This window comes from Saimiri boliviensis, chromosome 2 (assembly GCF_048565385.1).
Source record: "Saimiri boliviensis isolate mSaiBol1 chromosome 2, mSaiBol1.pri, whole genome shotgun sequence".
NCBI classification, from domain to species: Eukaryota; Metazoa; Chordata; class Mammalia; order Primates; family Cebidae; genus Saimiri; species Saimiri boliviensis.
Genome location: NC_133450.1, coordinates 175,098,186 through 175,117,239, shown reverse-complemented (window position 1 = coordinate 175,117,239; position 19,054 = coordinate 175,098,186). Strand labels below are relative to the sequence as shown.

Genomic DNA, 19,054 nt, shown 5'->3' with positions numbered 1-19,054 from the left:
TTTAATGTTCCCTTTTATATGATTTCCTGGTAAACAAAAATTGTCTCAGGGTTACTATGCATGTGTAATATTGTCAGGAAACTTTCTGGGTACAGTGGGGCAAAGTCCTCTCTGTAAATAAGCTAGAGTTGATTGGAGTTTTCACTTTAAAAAATAGCTCACAGTAGGATCTCAACAGCTAGACAATTTCCACAGTGCATTTCATTTTTGATCATTGCTGTTATACCCAACTCTTCAGGATTACACCTACTAAAGAGGTTCAGGTACATCTGTAGCATTTGCTCTTCTCACCGCTTCAGATTGTCTATTTTTTCTCCATTTTCTTTTTCTCCCAAATACTTCTCTACTGCATTAAAGGACACCACTTTGCAACACACCTTCTCTTTATCCTAGTTTTATCTCTTATACCATCAACATTTCTGGTACATTTGTTTTCCGTTTTCAAGGAATTTTTTACTTTTGCAGGCAGTTGTTTAGTGAGAGAGAGGGAGTGGTAATGAAACCACAGAAGTGACTAAGAAAAGTCAGAGAAACCAAATCTGATTCCACAGGCAGTGAGAATAGTATAAAGAACTGAGAAAGTACTATCTTGAAATGAGAAAGCCTAGAGATACATTCTGGCACCAAAGCTTACTATGTGGCCTGGGAAGTCAGAGAACCTCCTGAAATTTCAGTTTCCTCATTTATATAATTAAGATGCTAATACTGACTCTGTCTGACAGAAATGTCAATAAGATGAAATCAGACTGCATAAGAGTTTTATGTTGCATTAATATGTAAACTGTGTATCTCTGTATTCATGCGAATGTGGCCGTTCATGATGTTAGACATCTAGCTGCAAAGGAGGCATTCATGCACACACACAGTCTCCAGCCTTCTGTTTACCTTCTATTTACTCTTGCCTAAACTGGCCTAACTCAGGAATATCAAAGAGTACATTCCTCAGAAGACAGGAAATCCATATATATGAACAATCTGACCATCTCTAGTGTAACCTGCACAGTTACTTGGCTTCATAAAACTTCTCTCAGCCTGCTTCATTGACAGTCTAATGTTGGTCATGATCTCCTTCTCAATCTACCACCCACATCTCCACTACAGTCTGGTTGTTTGTGAACATCTGGATAGAACTAGAATTGAGTACAGTGATGATGCTTTGGAGTCAAACTGACTTGTATTCAAACACTGGCACTATAATGAAATAGCCATGACACCCTGAACTTGTCATTTAATTTCTGTGAGGCTCCATTTCCTAATTTGTATAGAGATGGCACTAATAACACCAAAGAATGCTGATAAGGAATAAACAAGATAATACATGATCACAGAATCTTGCTTGATCAACAGTTAGAATGGTGGGTTGGTCTTCTAGGACTGCTGTACAAAATGCTACAAACTGAGTGGCCTAAAAGAGAAACTGTCTCACAGCTCTGGAAGCTAGACATCTATGATTAAGAGTTGGCAGGCCCATCCTCTCCCTCAAGGCTACAGGGAAGAATTTATTCAAGGTCTCTTCCCTAGCTTCTGTTAATTTTGTGACTTGCAGCAGCATAACTCCAGTCTTCAGACAGCATTCTCCCAGTGCATGTCTTCATGGCCAAAATTCTCCTTTTTATAAGGACACCATGATTAGGAGCTTCTCCTATGTTAGTAAGATCTCATCCTAACTAATTATATCTGCAATGACCCTGTTTCCAAATAAGGTCACACTCTGAAGCACTAGGAGTTAGGACTTCAATACTGGAATTTGGGGAGAAACACAATTCAGCCCATAACAAATAGAGTGAAAAAATGTTGAAGGCCTGAAGATTTGGCAAAGTTTATTTGGGAGCTAAGAGGTCAGAAAAACCATGCAGTGTGCCATAGCTAATTGCTCAGCCACTTCTTACTATAATCTGTTTTTTTAAGAGACTATATAAATTATCCAAATATCTACTATAAGCTGCCATTCTACTTTGATTGTGGTGATCTGTATTTTCTCATTCTAAAAATGGAGAAAATAATTCTGGCCTCCACCTCTTAGAAGCTTACAATCAAAATATTACAACACTGCTATCCACACAGATGTTAAAACACAGAGTCAACAGATGTTGCACAATTAAGATACAGCTAAAATTGTGACTATTTATATGTAGAGAATTGACTTTTATTGCCACAGGAAGGTGAAGGACAAAAGCTAAAAGAAAAATGATACCAGTTTCATAAAGACAGGACTACTGAGAGATTTGAGGTGGTCTTTGCAGGGGGAGAACATGGGAAACTCACAGGAAATTAAAGCACTAAGATGAGATGGCTTCCTCTGAGTGAGATATTCATGATTCTAGTTCCACTGAGCAGCAAAGTCTAAAGCCTTGGATCCCTTTTTAATGATTCTTGGCCTTAACAAATTAGATGTGGTTTTCGGTTTTTGTCATTTTAAATATTTTTAAGGTACTCTTCCTTAGAATTATTTAGTAAATAAATTTCTAAATCCCTAAACCCATTTTCTAAAATTCTAAACCCACTAAAAATAAATATTGAGAAGGAAAAAATTTCCATGTCCTAACTGAAAATGTTCTCACATAAATGAATATTAGGATCTCTTCTAGACTAAGTTCCACTCCAAAATAATCAAGTCAACAAGGAAATTACTATTTCTTGAAAACTTACTATGCATACACTATACCAGATATTGCTTGTAGTACAAAAGGAGAAAAATAATTGTTTTTTAACTTTAAAGTAATTGAAACAAAGGAATACATATGCACACTTTGTCTTTACCAAATGATGGATTTTTTCTCTAGGCATAATCTCTGTCATTAAAAATGTATCAGCATTGTTGGTCTGTATCACTAACCTGTTATCCCATGAGTTCCTTGACAGAAGAAATTACATCTTGTCCATATCTAACTTGTTTCTTAAACATTAAAAAAGAAAAAATACAGCATTAGTACAAAAGAATAAAGTTTTATTATAGCACAAGAGCTAAAAGTAATATCCATCCTAAGTGTGGATATTTAGAATTGTTCAGATATTTGTGTTATACTCTCTTAAAAGATTTTTTAAAGAGGCAGCTGAGCAATTAAAGTAAGATACAGTTTGTGGTTTCTTTGAGCTCATAAATCTTGAACAGATTTATCTAATATGCACTGGCAAAATAGTTAAGCCTGGCAGATAATTATTTTTGAATAATTAGATGAGTAAATAAATAAATTAGTGAATTATACTAAAGAAATTGGAGAACAGTTTAATTTCAGCTCTCTCCTCTAGGTGGCAAACTCATACCTCCTACAGTGTTTCACATTTCCTGTCTCCTCTCGAACTGACATATGTAAATTGCACTGAAAAATTCCATAGTTTTCTGTCTGTTGTAGTGTACAAATGAGAAAATATAAAAGTTTTTTCTCCCAAAAGTGCTTCCTTTAGTTTTGCATTTTTAAGCTCCTTGTCAAGAACATTGTTTATAGAAAGCCATTATGAAATATGATTGTGTAAGTACTATAAAGAAATAGAATTGTGCAAGAGACTTTTCAAAGCACTTGTGCAAGACTGCTTTGAGTATCTTCAGTTTTTCATTGCCTACTCTTAGGAAAACATTGTTTTATCTAATGTTTATTATTATTTTCTAGGGTATTCATTTTCCCCTAAATATGAAAAGTAAGCCTCAGATATATTTTTTCCAGATTCACTATGACTGTAATAAATAAAACTGAATAAGAGCTTAATGTGTTATCCTCTAAATTGAATATAGAACAATCAAATGAGATAAATAATCCAAATACCTTCCTTTAATTTCCGTTCACACCAAAACATGAGTTCCCTACAAGAATTAAATTATGCCCCCCAATCTGTACTTCCCTTTGTGGAAATACAAAGTGACATAGTCTGTATTTTCTTATACAGGAAATATGACTGAAAAATGTTCTGAGGTATCATGAAAGCTAAAGAGCAAAGCTAAAATTAATCTAAGAGCATACCAAACAGGAACAGCAAGTATTGAAGATGCCTGTCCTCTTTCCAAAAGTAAGAGGAGATAAGTAAAAAGAACAATGACATGTTATAGCCCAAGAGCTAAAATTAAATGCATATAAACAATTCCTGTGGAAACTAGAAGCCAATGTACATTACACAAATGAGGTAGAGTCTTGCCGAAACATGCCAGAAGAGAGTCACCCAGCATTGAGACATGGCTACAGATAGAAGTGAGATTAACACTGGGAAACTACAGAGAACTCTGCACTTGCATAGAAGCTATTAAATTCTACATTAATACTCAACAGTATGTACTTTAAACCCCATTTTTCTTCTTCATCCCACCAGAGAAGATGAAAGTTGTTCAGATACAGAAATCCTAATGAGAATTTCTAGCTTATGTATGATTCCTCTAACACACACTTCTTCAGCAACCACTTTAGGCCAGGCCCCATAGTAGAACCCATAGTACAAGCCTTGAATAATACAAATATTAATAAGGTATGCATGATCCTTGTCCTCAGAGCAATGAGGAAGCCAGATACATACACAAATAATTATATGAGGGTGATAAAGGAAGAAGGGGAGACAGAATGCACAAATTGGTACACTGATATCAGGGTGTGGAAGAGCCACCCTTCAATCCCATCCTACATCTGGATTAATGGCAACTTGTTTGACCAGAATCTAATCATGGTTATTAGTTTTGGTGGATTTTGAGTTACACTATAGAGCTGGGCCTCTAATGCAGCTGTCTACTTTGTCTCTATTTCATGGAAATAGACACAAAGTAGATATGAACATCTATAATACCTCTTCAAAGGCATTTTAGCCTTGTTTCAAGAGATCATTCTCAAAGGTTTGCATGAAGGCAGAGAAGTTGCAGAAGAATACACTATCTGTTAAATGGACATGTGACGCCTAACTCTGTTAAATGGACATGTGACTCCTAATTCTGTTAAATGAACATGTGACTCCTAACTCTGTTAAATGAACATGTGACTCCTAACTCTGTTAAATGGACATGTGACTCCTGGACATGTGACTCCTAACTCTGGACATGTGACCCATAACTCTGTTAAATGGACATGTGACTCCTGACTCTGTTAAATAGACATGTGACTCCTAACTCTACCATTACATAAGCAAATATAAACCTTTTTAAGTAAACTAATAAGTTAAAAATATATTAATAGAGGAATATAAATAAATTATAGAATATCTCATAATTTTAAAAGAATGAGGTAACTCTAGCATGGAAGTAAGAAAATATGCATAGAAGTAAAAAAAAAACAGGAGGAAATAATTTAGGTTATAAACTAACTTTGTTACTTGATGCAACTTACACATTGTTATGTTATACCTCTAGAATTATAATGACAATTTTTTTATAATTTGGGGGGACTTAGATTTGCTATTTAGCCTATCAAAAAATTGTCTTACAGTATTATCCAAATGTGCAGTGTGTGAAGACTTATACTATTGGTCCTAAACATTACTGGTTGTTTCAGGATTTTTCTTTCTCTGTAGCTACTTTGCAAGCATTATCTTCATGTTTACAGCATTCTATCTAATTAACCCATGCACAATATTATTTCAATTCAAAAGGAGAAAAGTGAGACTTTTGACCTAGCTTTTGTTATTAAATGGATTCCCTGCCCCATAACAGCCTAAGGTAGATCTGCTATCATTTGTCTTTATTCTTCATAAGAAATGAGAGAAAAATAAAGGTGAAAAATGGAGGTCAAGAAAAGAGAAGAGGAAAAGACTGACCATCCCTTCCAATAGCGGAAACTGAAAGTTGTCTGTTAACTGTAGACCTTACATCTGTGGCTAAGACAACACTCCAGGCCCTATATTGTGGCTTCTCCTTCACTGTGATTGATGTAATTTTTTCCTTTAATCAAAAAATTATCTTTAATTCAGTGCATGTCTTCAAAGACTCAAGATCCTCAGATGTGATCATGGCCTATTCTCCTAGAAAAATCTATCATGATAAGCCACAGAGTCTGACTTCTATAAGCCAAACTTGTCTCTAGAAACAACACAGAAAGAAAGCCAGTGTGGCATGCACAGGATGTGGCATAAACAGCCCAGTAGCTCAAATCAACCAGTAACCTTTCACAAAGCAGACACAGGCAAATACTTGGAGAAGCAACCACTAGATTGGTGCCAACGTTCCACAAGTAGAACAGGTGCATCCACCCCCTCCTGGCACCACAGACCAAGCTAGATACACCCAGACTTTCCCACTTACAGGGCCACCAGGGATAGTTTGAATTCAAGTCAATAGAAGCTTATTGTCATGGGGATAGGTGAGACCCATATTTGACACCAATCAACATATTCACAATTACCCTACGAGGAAAATAAAGAAATAAAGCAAACACATGCACCCATATCTATGTAATTCTTTTCAAAAGAACTTGAAGTAGAGCAATAAGAACTGAGAGAGGATGGTATTACTTCTCTCTTAGTTCTTGTTGCTCTGCTTCAAGTTCTTTTCAAAAGAATTAGTTTCATAATTATGAAATAAGCACCAACAAGAACTAGACCTTCAATGATAAGATAGCAAAACAGTTCCAGCTGCCTTCAACAGCACTTATTTTCTCTAAATGCATTAGACAATAAACAACCTAAAAAACCTAAGAGAAATGTATAAAATAATACAGTAATGATAATAATCATTATAGTCACCATTTATTAAACATCTATTAGGTGCCAGATATTTTGCTCTATTTAGCTACATAGCTTAGTCTTCCTAAAAGTCTTGTGAAGTATGTTTTATTATCTCCATTTTACATATAAGAAAACTACATCAAATCAAAATTAAATAGCTTTCTCGAAAATACCCAACTAGAATGGCAGAGCCATAATCAAACTCTAGTTGAACTCCTTTCACTATACCACAGATCAGCTAATTATGAGCCTTATGTCAAATCTGTCTTGCTGCCTAATTTATTTTAAAAAGTCTTATTGGAACATAGATATTCATTCATGTGTTGTTTATGGCTTAGTCTTTCACTACAACAGCAGAGGTGAGTAGTTGTGACAGAAACTCTATGGCCAACAAAGGCAACACAAGGTACTACCAGGACTTCTACGGAAAAAGTTTGCCAACTTCTACACTGTAGTATGTCATTAAGGATTTTTTTAAAAAGATTGAGTATGATAAATACTTTCAAAGAATGATGAAATTCTAAGAAATGGGAGTTAACCACCATCAATTTTTTTATTGATAGCTACCCTAAGACATTCTGTTCATTCACAGAGCTTTCTTTCACTTCTTAGAAACCAAGTTGGAGAAAGAATAGTTGCATTTTGGGTTGTAAGAATTTGAATTTTATCGACTGCTTCATCTCTTCCCCAATCCTAACTTCAGCTTCTTTTCACCTTCATCTCTCCCAGGATATCTCACCAAAGTAGACACCTAAAGCAGAAAGTCAGGGAGGAACATAATGAAAAAGTAGTGCTATAGCTTCACGAAACTTTTAATTCCATTTTCATTCTGACCACCTACCATGGAGGCACTCTGAAAAAATGACATGTCAAATTTCAGGGTTTCATTGTTTAGCCAAGCCTGGGTGGGTAATTTACAGGCCAAAATAATAGAATTTTAATGTGGAAAGCACATCAGGTAATAACCAATTGAGAACCAGGTAGCAGCAGAGAAGAACCTTCACTTATCTATCCTAACACATGTTCAACAGGATCTGGCCTAAGGCCACATTGCAGCTATTCACCAGCTTTCATATATTCATTAACTTCATGTCTTTTATCAAAGTTACACCTTTGGTTTTTTTTAAAAAGCATGGTTTGGGGAATCAAGCATACTTGGGTTCAAACCCTGCTTTGGCCACCTCCTACTTGTATAATCTTAGGCAAGTCAGTAAATCACTTTAAGCCTCAGTGCAATATAAATGTAGTCGGTTGTTCATTGAGTGTAAAGAAAATGGAATGAGAAAGCACATTCAGTGCCAACAAAGCATCTGGCATGTAGTAGGTACTCTGTCAATAGATGGCAAACACCAGTGTTGTTCTTATAAAACAGGTGAAACTGTATCACCTCAGTCTCTTCTTGGACCAAAGACAGCAGGTGTTGATTGTTGGAGCAAGTGGCATCTCACTACTCAAAGTATGGTTGATAATCTGCATACTGTATAGGAAAAGCATTTTTATCTGAGAAAGATAACTTTTAACTTTCTAATCTAGCCTTGTACCAGTTTCAAATAATTGTTATTATATGTTACACTTTATGGACAGCCTTGTTTTTAATTATGAGGTTTTTATTGGAGTGGCAGGTTTCGGGATAAGTCTGCCATCTGACTTGCTAGCACTTGTTAGAAGTTTTCATAGTATGACTCATTTAGATACACATGTGTATGTTTAGGTGCTATTATTAAATTTTGCTGGCACACAGTGAGGAAACCGTGCTTCAAATTTGTCCGTATGTACTCCTCCCCCACCACCTGCTCTGCCCCTCCATTTACCAGAAGGCTCGCTTTAGCTACTTGTGCATGTAAAACAGAAGCATGCAACACTGTGAAAGTGAAAATCTTTTAGGTAGTGTAGTGCAGTGGTGGTCCTCAACCTTTTTGGCACCAGGAACAGGTTTTGTGGAAGTCGATTTTTCTGCGGGGTGGGGAGATGGTGAGGAGGAGAGGGCTGGGTTGCAACTGTTCATCTCAGGTCATCAGCCATTAGTTAGATTCTCATAAGGTGCACACAACTCAGATCCCTTGTGTGTGCAGTTCACAATAGGGTTTGTGCTCCTATGAGAATCTAATGCCACTGCTGATCTGACAGGAGGCAGAACTCAAGCAGTAACGCTTGCTCACCTGCTGCTCACCTTCTGCTGCACAGCCTAGTTTCTAACAGGCAATGGACCAGTACAAAATTAAAAACACTGGGCACAAGGAAATCATATTCATGCTTCAAATTGTCTTTTCTATTCACTACACAAAGGCCACAGTCTGTGGCCTAAGGGCTGCAGAACCCTGGTGTAGTGAATAGAAAAGACAATTTAAAGCATGAATATTATTTCCTAGTGCCCAGTATTTTTAATTTTATAGAGGGAATCCCGGCAGGAAAAATTATCTCCACTTCAAGACAGCAAGTGCTATTGATGACAGGTCAGTGCTATAAACTGCCTGTGGAGGAAAAGAGAGAGAGAGAAAATGAGTATACAAACCTCTTTAAAAGACACTCCAATAAATAAAAAAATGGAAACTCAAAATGGCATGGACGACAATGAATAACTCCACAGTGATTCAATAATACCAACAGCCATGCTTTTGTTGAGCAACTTCTACAGATACACCTCTTAAGCAGGAAGCCCTAGGTAGGGCATTGTGGATACAAAGTATGAATAATGACATTTTGTAGATACAGACATTGCTTTTGTGGTTCCAACTGCTTCATTAATTTAAAATACAGAAAAAAGTAGAAGGAATGAAAGGAAGGAGGGACGGAAAAGGGGAAAGGAGAAAAATGGGAGAATAAGAGAGAACGAAAAGGGGTCCAGTGTTAGATGTCACAATTCTATTAGAACTCCAAGTGCCTGGGTTCCACAGCCACATGATTCTACCTCCACTGAATCATTTCTGGAATGATTCTTGTAGACTCGTATATAGCTGAATAACAAATAATCACTACCCCCCTCAAAAACAAACCTCATAGCTTAAAACACCTATGGATTCTGAGAACAGCTCTGCTTCACAGTCTCCCACAAGGCTGCAGTCAAGGCGTTTACCAAGGCTGGGACCTCATCTGAGAGCTCCCTTAGGGAAACATTTACTTCCCAGCTAACGCACCTGACTGTCGGTAGGATTCATTTCCTTGGAGGATGTTGAACTAAGGGCATCTGTTTACTGCTTTCTGTTGGCCAGAGGCTGCCCTCAGGTCCCTGCCATGTGAGTCTCTCTCCTGTGGCAGCCTGCTTCATCAAAACCAGCAAGAGAGGAAGTACTCTGGCAAGACAGAGGTCACAGTCTTCTGCAAACTTATCAGAGAGGCAACATCTACTCTATTGCTGTATTCTATTGGTAGGAGCAACTACTCAAGTGGAGGGGATTACACAAAGCTGTGAATACTAGAAGGCTAAGACAACCAGCAACTATCTTAGGCTAACCTACCACAACTTGATAATCTGCTCTCAGTTTATTTCCTCTTTTTTTTTTTTTTTTTTTTTTTTTTTTTTTCAGATTGACCTATATTCAAGTTACCACAAAATAGTCAGGTCTAAATATAAAAAATTTTACTTTACTTTTAGCTCTAAGTTTCCTTAAAGAAGTTGGTATTAATTATGGTAAAAGAGCATTGGGTTGACCTAAAGAAAGCATGAGTATCAGGACCAGTTTTGGCAATTTACTATGATATTTTATCCATGAGCCTGCTTTTCTCATCTTTAAAATGGGGATAGTTATGCCTTCTCTATTCACCTCATTTAACTATTATAAAAACTAAGGAGGAAAATGTATGTTAGTGTTTTCCAAAGTGCAGTAACATCTCACTGGAAGTACTTGAGATGATTATGGGTGGTATATGGACTGTAAGTGTAACTCTTTTAAAGTATTTGTTTTAGAGTGCATTAGAAAAACATAACTTGCACAACAAACCCATGATTTTACAAATTATATGCTTAAGTGAGGCTTCAATGAAGTTTTTAAAAAGATAAGTAAATTTTAAGAAAAATGTTAAGAAAATAACATAATAGGTGATCTGAGAATGTAGCAAGCATTGCGAAGGTGATAATACAAATGATTCCATAAAATATATAATGCCCCACAAATACACTGAATTCTGTTTATTAATTAATGTTCCATGATGCTGGTTTAAGAAGATAAGCAGACATATTAATTACTACCATAACAACAAACCTAATTACACCTGGTGAAAGAGATGACCCCTTGAAAATTCAATTCTAAATTTTCTGTCCACAAGAATTCATCCCCTGTTATCAATAAGACAGTTATATCATTTGTTCCCTGGTACATTTTTATTTTCCTAGCAATGCATTAATGATAACCTACATATATTAGGGGATCACTGTATGCTACAATGTACTTATACTATTTCAACTAATACCTCATAAGAAAATTTATATTATTATATCCTGTAATAAGTAAACTAAATCTTAAAGAGATTAAATCACTTGACTAAAGTCACTCATCTAGTAAGCTGCAGAACTAGAATTTACATTCAGGTCTACTTAATTGAAGCCCATGTAAAATCTAATCTGCAAATAGTTTTAAAGGGCTGAACTTCCATTCACTATGTCCATACCTCATCTTTTTCTACTTTTTACAATTTCACATTGTGTCATTTTAACATTTTGTCTCTGACATATGGGAAAATTTTTCAACACTAGGACAAACAAAGAGAATGAGTCATTTATTACCAAATACCGAGATAGGAAGTATAGACTAAATACAGTAAGAGAAGCAATCTCGGCCGGGCGCGGTGGCTCAAGCCTGTAATCCCAGCACTTTGAGAGGCCGAGGCGGGTGGATCACAAGGTCAAGAGATCGAGACCATCCTGGTCAACATGGTGAAACCCCGTCTCTACTAAAAAATCCAAAAAAATTAGCTGGGCATGGTGGCGCGTGCCTGTAATCCCAGCTACTCAGGAGGCTGAGGCAGGAGAATTGCCTGAACCTGGGAGGCGGAGGTTGCGGTGAGCCGAGATCGCGCCATTGCACTCCAGCCTGGGTGACAAGCGAAACTCCGTCTCAAAAAAAAAAAAAGAGAAGCAATCTCTTCCTAGCCCAACCTCTTCCACAGTTACCCACTAAGGGCAAAGGAGCAACAGAAAAGATGAAGTTTAGACACTTCCTAGGATTCCTAGTATTGGCTATATTTTCCACTACTTCCCCTGTATAACCTCCATACCAATGATAATTCTACAAGCAAAAAGAGGAATTCTACACTAAAAAAGAAGTGTATTGTTTGTGTACTCCAAACATGAGATGAGCTGTTTAATTGCAGAGAAGTCTCTCCTCAAGAAGACATCTCCCTTCTGTTTTTCAGTATGATGTGAGTTTTGACATTTGTTTCAAGTTATAAATGTAACTGAAATGTACTTCTTTTCTAGAAGAACTTTTAGATTTATGTCTTTAGATCTTAAAAAAAATGACTCAAAATTTGATTTTAAGAAAACTGATTTCTAAAGTTACAGCTCACTATAGTGGGAATTAGAATTCAGGAGATTACAGAGAGTGAAATGGCCCCATATAGAAAATATTACTTTCTATACTTAAATTATCCACTATTCATTTGTAATAGAAAACAGATTTTTCCTAGTTTAAATAATGTAATATTAATATTACAATATTAACACCTTAGTAATTACAAATATAAGATAAAGGTGTCAGAATAAATACATGAAAGTGGAAAATTATAAGAAAATATCTGAAAACAGGTCATTAAAATATTTTCTTTTTTTTTTTTTTTTTTTTTTGAGGAGGAGGAGGAGGAGGAGGAGTTTCGCTCTTGTTACCCAGGCTGGAGTGCAATGACGCAATCTCAGCTCACTGCAACCTCCGCCTCCTGGGTTCAGGCAATTCTCCTGCTTCAGCCTCCTGAGTAGCTGGGATTACAGGCACACGCCACCATGCCCAGCTAATTTTTTGTATTTTTAGTAGAGACGGGGTTTCACCATGTTGACCAGGATGGTCTCGATCTCTTGACCTCATGATCCACCCGCCTCGGCCTCCCAAAGTGCTGGGATTACAGGCTTGAGCCACCGCGCCCGGCCTCATTAAAATATTTTCTAATAATGTAAAGATTAAATTTGGAAGAGACATTTCCTCATGGCTCTTCTTTTATCACACAGCCCCGGAAGATGACAATTTCCCAAACAACACATACAGCAATAGGTGTGGGCCTCAGTGGTACATACCACGCCCAAACTACCACAAAGAGAGTCATGCAGGCCAGGTCAGAGAACAGATGGGAAGAGGTGAGGAATCATCATAGCATGGACACCAATATTCTCTCTTGGAATCCTTTGAAATGTCCTGGCAAATAGTCCTGCAGAAAATCCAAAAAATCTGGAATTGTCGGACAAGTCTCTGTGTGATGAGATTCAGAATAAACATTTCATCAGGAATCCCATTTAGATAAACTTCAGACATGGTCAGGCTCTCCTATTTAGTAAAGATGGTAACAGCTTTCTCTCTCTCAAAGCACATTTTATCTTTTTAATAATAAATAAATCTATGGAGTGATATCCTGAGACTATTCTGTTTCCCAACCACTGTCTACCAATGGTTTTGTCACCCCCTGGGGAGGGGAATCAAAATATGGCGATTTTCCAATTCTAAGATTTGCTCTATGTATATTAGCTGCTATTCTTCTAGAAAGAAGACTTTCACTACCACCCTTGGATTTTTTTTTTTTTTTTTTTGGTATGGTTTACGTTGCATCATCATTCTTTTTGAAATTCAAACTGTCCCAAATTAAGCTAGTTAGAGAAACAAGTTCATTTTCAAAAATATGAAAATGCTAAATTTTATTATCCCATAATCAATCTGTAAGAGTTTCATAGTAATATGACAGTTTTATCACTTATATTTATCATTGTTACTATTATACTTTAGTAATTTATTTGTATCATGCCAAGGAAAGGAACGGGTATCCTTAATCAATTCAAGTCGATCATGGCAGTTTTCTGAAGTGACACTGCTAAGTGTTTCACAAACTATACATAAAGATCAGTCACATTGTCATAGAAATGAATCTGATACTTTGCTGTCAAATTTCAGGTACGATTTTGAAACTACGGTGCCAAATTAAACACCCTAAAACTGCCTTCATATTTTTTTCTTAACTTTTGATTTTAACTTGTTTTGAAACTTACACTTCAGTACTGCCTAGCTATATAACCACATCAAATAAAAATTTGAGACTAGGGCATCAAAATTAAAATCCTAAAATTGTCATCATGGTGATACTGAAATTTATGATTCTTTTTTAAACTTTCATTTTAACTATGTCTTGTTTAGAACCCTAGCTAGTATTAGCTACTGAATTTTGAGTATTCATTTAGCATGTGAATAGCAAAATTAGAAACCTAACACTGCCTGAATTTGGGTACTAAGTTTTGTATTTTGAAACTTTTATTTTAACTCTGCCAAGGTTTTTCTGAGATGAGCAATCACTTTGTAATTAGTTTATGATTATTGAGATAATGGTTTTATTATTGATTTATTTATATAACAAAAATTATTTTATATGTTTTTATATGATGAGGACATTGATTTCTTAAAAGCCAGATCTTGTGTGTTTTATGATATAGTATAAAACTTGGAGCATATTCAATAAAACATAGCCTCTTTTAAGTGTTACTTCACATTTCTTTTTTATTTCACTTATTTGATTTTTTCTCTCCTTACAGCATCAATATTATTTCACATTTCTGTAGTGTGATTGACTTTACAACAGAAATTGCTATCCCTGCTGGAATGTTAGAGCCATGAACAGAAATCTCTTACTCTTTGTCACTCATGTATTTTAAGGACCTGAAAGGGTGCCTGTGACATAACAGACACTCAATAAATATTTGCTGAATGGCTATTTGATAAATTGAGTAAAACAGCACAGAACTGTATCCCAAAAAGAGTAACCATGAACAAAGCAGTCTTCACTCAGAAAGGTCATTATTTTTAGATTTTTTTTTTCTAATGCTAATATTGTTTTGTTCACTTTCCACATTTGGTAACAATTAACAGAGCAAGAAGAATTTTCGAGAGACTCTTATCAGTGATATTATGTGATGAATGCCTTCTCCTGGCATTGTTTCTGAGTGCTTTTATCCTGTCCTCTGAATTTTTTCCAATAGATTCTTCTGCATTTGAATGTGAATTTTATTTATTTATTGAGATATGGTCCTTATATAAAAGTAATCCAGGAAGAGCTAGACCTACAATTTTTAAAAATAAAGCAGCTTAACAATGTAAAGAAATGTAAAAAAAAAAAAATTTCAGAATTATTAAATACGCTTAAAGAGACAGAAGAGGTAGATCAACATGTTACTTATTTCTTTTGTGCTAGAAAAGATTAGTGCGGGAGTGGCCAAGATGGCCAACTAGAAGCAGCTAATGTGTGTGACTCCCACAGGGAAGTATGAAAGGGGTGAGTAAATATAGCACCTTCAAGTGAAACATTAAGGTATTTGCATTGGAACTAATTAAGGAAACAACTCAATCCACAGAGAACAGAGAAAATCAAGGCAGGAGGACAGCCCAAGAGGGAGAGACATGGAGTAAAGTGAAGCTCTCTTTCCCAGAGAAGTGGTGAGTGAATGTGTAGCCCTGGGAATCCACACTGCTCTCACAGATCTTTGCAACCCTCAGGTCAGGAGATCACTTTTGAACTACTCCAGCAGGGCCTTCAGTGTGACACGCACAGCTATGTGGAGTCTCAGCAGAACAGCTGCTCAGGCATGCATGGAGATCCAAGAGCTTTAGATATGCCAGTTTTCTGGGCATCCAGGCAAAAGTAGCTGCGACTCTAGCCAAGCTGGAGGTTAGACCCCCGTAATACCGCAGGAAAGAGGTTGAATCCAGAGAGATCAGCAGACAAGGTCTACAGGCCTCACTTCTGCAGTGCCTCACATGTTAAGACACACTGGCTTGGAGTTCTAACTAGCCACCATAGCAACACTGTGCCTCCCAGGTACAAAGCTCCCAGGAGGAGGGACAGGCTGCCATCTCTGCTGTTTGGACAACTTAGCCATTATGGAATTTGGGCTTTGGAGAGTCCAAACTAACCAAGAGCAAAAGGAATTCCCCAGCACAGCACAGCTGCTCTATCAAAATGTGGCCAGATTCCTTCTCTAAGTAGGTCCTTGATCCCATTTATCCTCACCAGGTGGGACCCCTCAACTGGGGCCTCCAGCCACACCTGCCAGTGTTCTCCAGCTGACAGAGATTTGAAAACTCCCTGAGACAGAGCTCCCAGAGGGAGTGGCAGGCCGCCATCTTTGCTGTTTGGGCAACTTGGCTATTCCAGCCTTCAGGCTTTGAAGAGCTTAAGCTGACCAGGAGTGGAAGGGGTACCCCAGAACAGAACAGCTGCCCTACAAAATCGTGGCCAAAGAGGTTTTTTTAGCAGGTCCCAATCCCGTTCCTCCCAACTGGGTACAGCCTCCCAGCTGGAGGTCTCTGGCTACACCAACTGGTGTTCTCTGACTGACAGAGGTTTCAGCAAAGGTCCCAGGGAGAGGAGCAGGCCATCATCTTTGATATTTGAGCAACTTAGCCATTCCAGTCTTCGGGCTTCAGGGTGTCTGAGGTGATTCTGGACTAAAGCATACCCCCAGCATGGCACAGCTGCTCTTCAACAATGGGGCCAGAATACCTTTGAAAGCAGGTTCCTGATCCCATTCCCCCTGACTGGGTGAGGTCTCCCAACTAGTGTCTTCAGCCATATCCTACAGATGTGTTCGGGCCAGCAGCAAGCCTGTATCTCCCAGGAACAGAGCTCCCAGAGAGAGGGGAAGACCGCCATCTTTGCTGTTTCACAGCTTTCACTGGTGATACCTCCAGATACTAGAAAATCTAAAGGGACTAGGGACTGGAACAAGCCCCCAGAACACTATAGCAGGTCTATGGAAAAGTGGAAAGACTATCATGTGGGTGCCCACTCCCATATCTCCTCAATGAGCAGGTCTTCCAGGCCTGGACCTGTAGCCACACCCCACAAGAGCTATCAAGCCAATAGCAACTCAGCAACTCCCTGGATAGAGCCGCTAGAGACAACTGACAGCCTCTCTGCCACTACCTTGGCAGTGGAACTGTCCTTGCTACCGTCGGACTAACAAAGGAGCAAGGACCCTAAGTGTCTTATCCACACCTCCAATAAGCAGCAGTTGACCCAAGGAGAGGAGGCCAGTCCATCTCCCACACATCCCACCCTACCCACTAACTGCTTGTCACCAGACAGGGAGCCCCTGGCTTGGGCCCACAGCACAGACTCTCCATCCTGGGCTGACTGCACTGAGTGATTGCTGATCCATATCTCTCTGGGGTGGAGAGGTATCAGGAAACAAGCAAAGTGGGAGAGCAGCAAGCCAGCTGATGTGGATGGAGCCCACAAGGTTTAGTGCAGAAACATCTATAGCAGAGCATGGAAAGGGATGGCCATCCCTCTAGGTTTGACTTGCTCCCATTAGAGACTTTGGCCCTAGGGGAATTTTCAGACCTGATTTCTGCAGAGTGGTCTTGTCACATCAGACAGGGTTGGTCCAACCTGAGTACTTCTTGGTCTGCGGGCCTCTTCCAGGGCCCCAGTCTGGCCATGCCTACTTTGAGGGCCATCTTGTGTGCTGTGGGGGACCACAGAATAGCTTCTGCACAAGTGGGCCATGTCTGATCAGTGGAGAACTCCAGCAAGACAGCCCCTAGTGCCAAGCACCAGACCGGGTGTTCACTCCCCATACTGCAGCTTCCCCTGAGCCCATGGCAACTCCCCACATCATTTTGCAGGCACATGTCTGCACAAGCGGGTTTTGCTTTACTTGCCCCACCAGCATACAGGAGTGAAGTATGCTCATCAACCCCCACCAACCACCATTGCAGACAGAACCTTAGCAGCATACAGCCAGCAAGCCTTGCCACCACCAGTGCCTCACTCTTGCAGTAATGCTGCATGGAGAGCAGAGGATGTTCCTACACCCTAAGCAATCCCTCCTGCTTGCAGGATACCAAGAAGGCACTCAGACCTGCACTGCCCAGTGCCTCAAATCAACACTACCTCCAGTGCAAAAGTACACAGAGTCTATAGCAGGAGCCTCAAACCAAACCAACACCACCCCCAAATCAACACTCCAAACCAACACCACTTCCCAAACCAACACCACCTCTCCAAACCAACACCACCCCCAAACCAACACCAGCTCCAGTGCAAAAGCACACAGAATCTATAGCAGAAGCCTCCTGTTCCCCCAAAATGCCTTGCCTCCACTGGCATAGTGAATGCCCACAGGGAGGCAGGAACCCCGAATTCACTAGTACTCGGCTGCAGCTACCATACCTTGGTCCTCCCAGCAAAGTAGACTCCAAACCTCAAGGAACCACAGAACAAAGTTGGGGCCCAATACAGGTCATCCAAAGTTAGAGCATATAGTCCAGGAGCTGAGAGCTGAACAATGGCCCCCTAAAATCTTCCAGATACGAAGCCAGTTGGCTGAATCTACTTTATAACACAAACCCTCAAGGTCATCAAATAGAATAAAAGGAAAAAAATCCGAATGTCAGCAACTTCAAAGATTGAAGGTAGATAAGCCCACAAAGATGAGACAGAATCAGCACAAGAACACTGAAAACTTAAAAAGCCAGAGTACCTTTTTTCCTCCAAAGGACAACATCACCTTTCTGACAAGGGTTCAGTACCAGGCTAAGGCTGAGATGGCTGAAATGATAGAAGCAGAATTCAGAATATGGATAGGAATGAAGTTCACAGAAGTACAGGAGTATATTGTAACAAAATGCAAAGGAACTAAAAATTATAATAAAACATTGAAAAAGCTTACAGATAAAATAGCTAGAATACAGAAGAATGTAACTGACTTGATAGAGCTGAAAACTCCACTCACCCCAGCTGGAGTGCAGTAGCATGGTCTTGGCTCACTGCAACCTTCATCTCCCAGGTTCAAGTGATTCTTCTGCCTCAGCCTTCCAAGTAGCTGGGATTATAGTCATGTGCCACCATGCCCAGATATGTTTTGTTTTGTTTTGTTTTGTTTTGTTTTTTGTATTTTTAGTGGAGGTAGGGTTTCACCACATTAGCCAGGTTGGTCTCAAACTCCTGACCTCAAATGATCCACCCACCTCAGCCTCCCAAAGTGCTGGGATTACAGGCATGAGCCACCACTCCTGTCCCCAAAAATTTCATAATGTAATCACAAGTATTAATAACAGAATAGACCAAATGAAGGAAAGAATTTCCGAGCTTGAAGACTACCTTTCCAAAATAAGACAAGCAGACAAGAAAAGAGAAAAAAATATATAAAAATGAATAAACAAAACCTCTGAGAAATATAGGATTATGTAGAGACCACATCTGCAATTCATTGGTGTACCTGAAAAAGATGGAAGACAAT

The 19,054-nt window shown here is 38.7% G+C and overlaps 1 long non-coding RNA gene across 3 annotated transcripts in view; it reads right to left on the bottom strand.

Moving 5' to 3' along the window:
* Positions 1-19,054, bottom strand: part of LOC104651417 (uncharacterized) — a 207,517-nt gene that overhangs the window by 172,223 nt on the left and 16,240 nt on the right. For all 3 annotated transcript variants that reach the window (XR_012516605.1, XR_012516606.1, XR_744888.3), the window contains exon 2: positions 2,837-2,896. This is a non-coding gene — a long non-coding RNA (uncharacterized LOC104651417). The remainder of the gene's footprint in view (positions 1-2,836; positions 2,897-19,054) is intronic.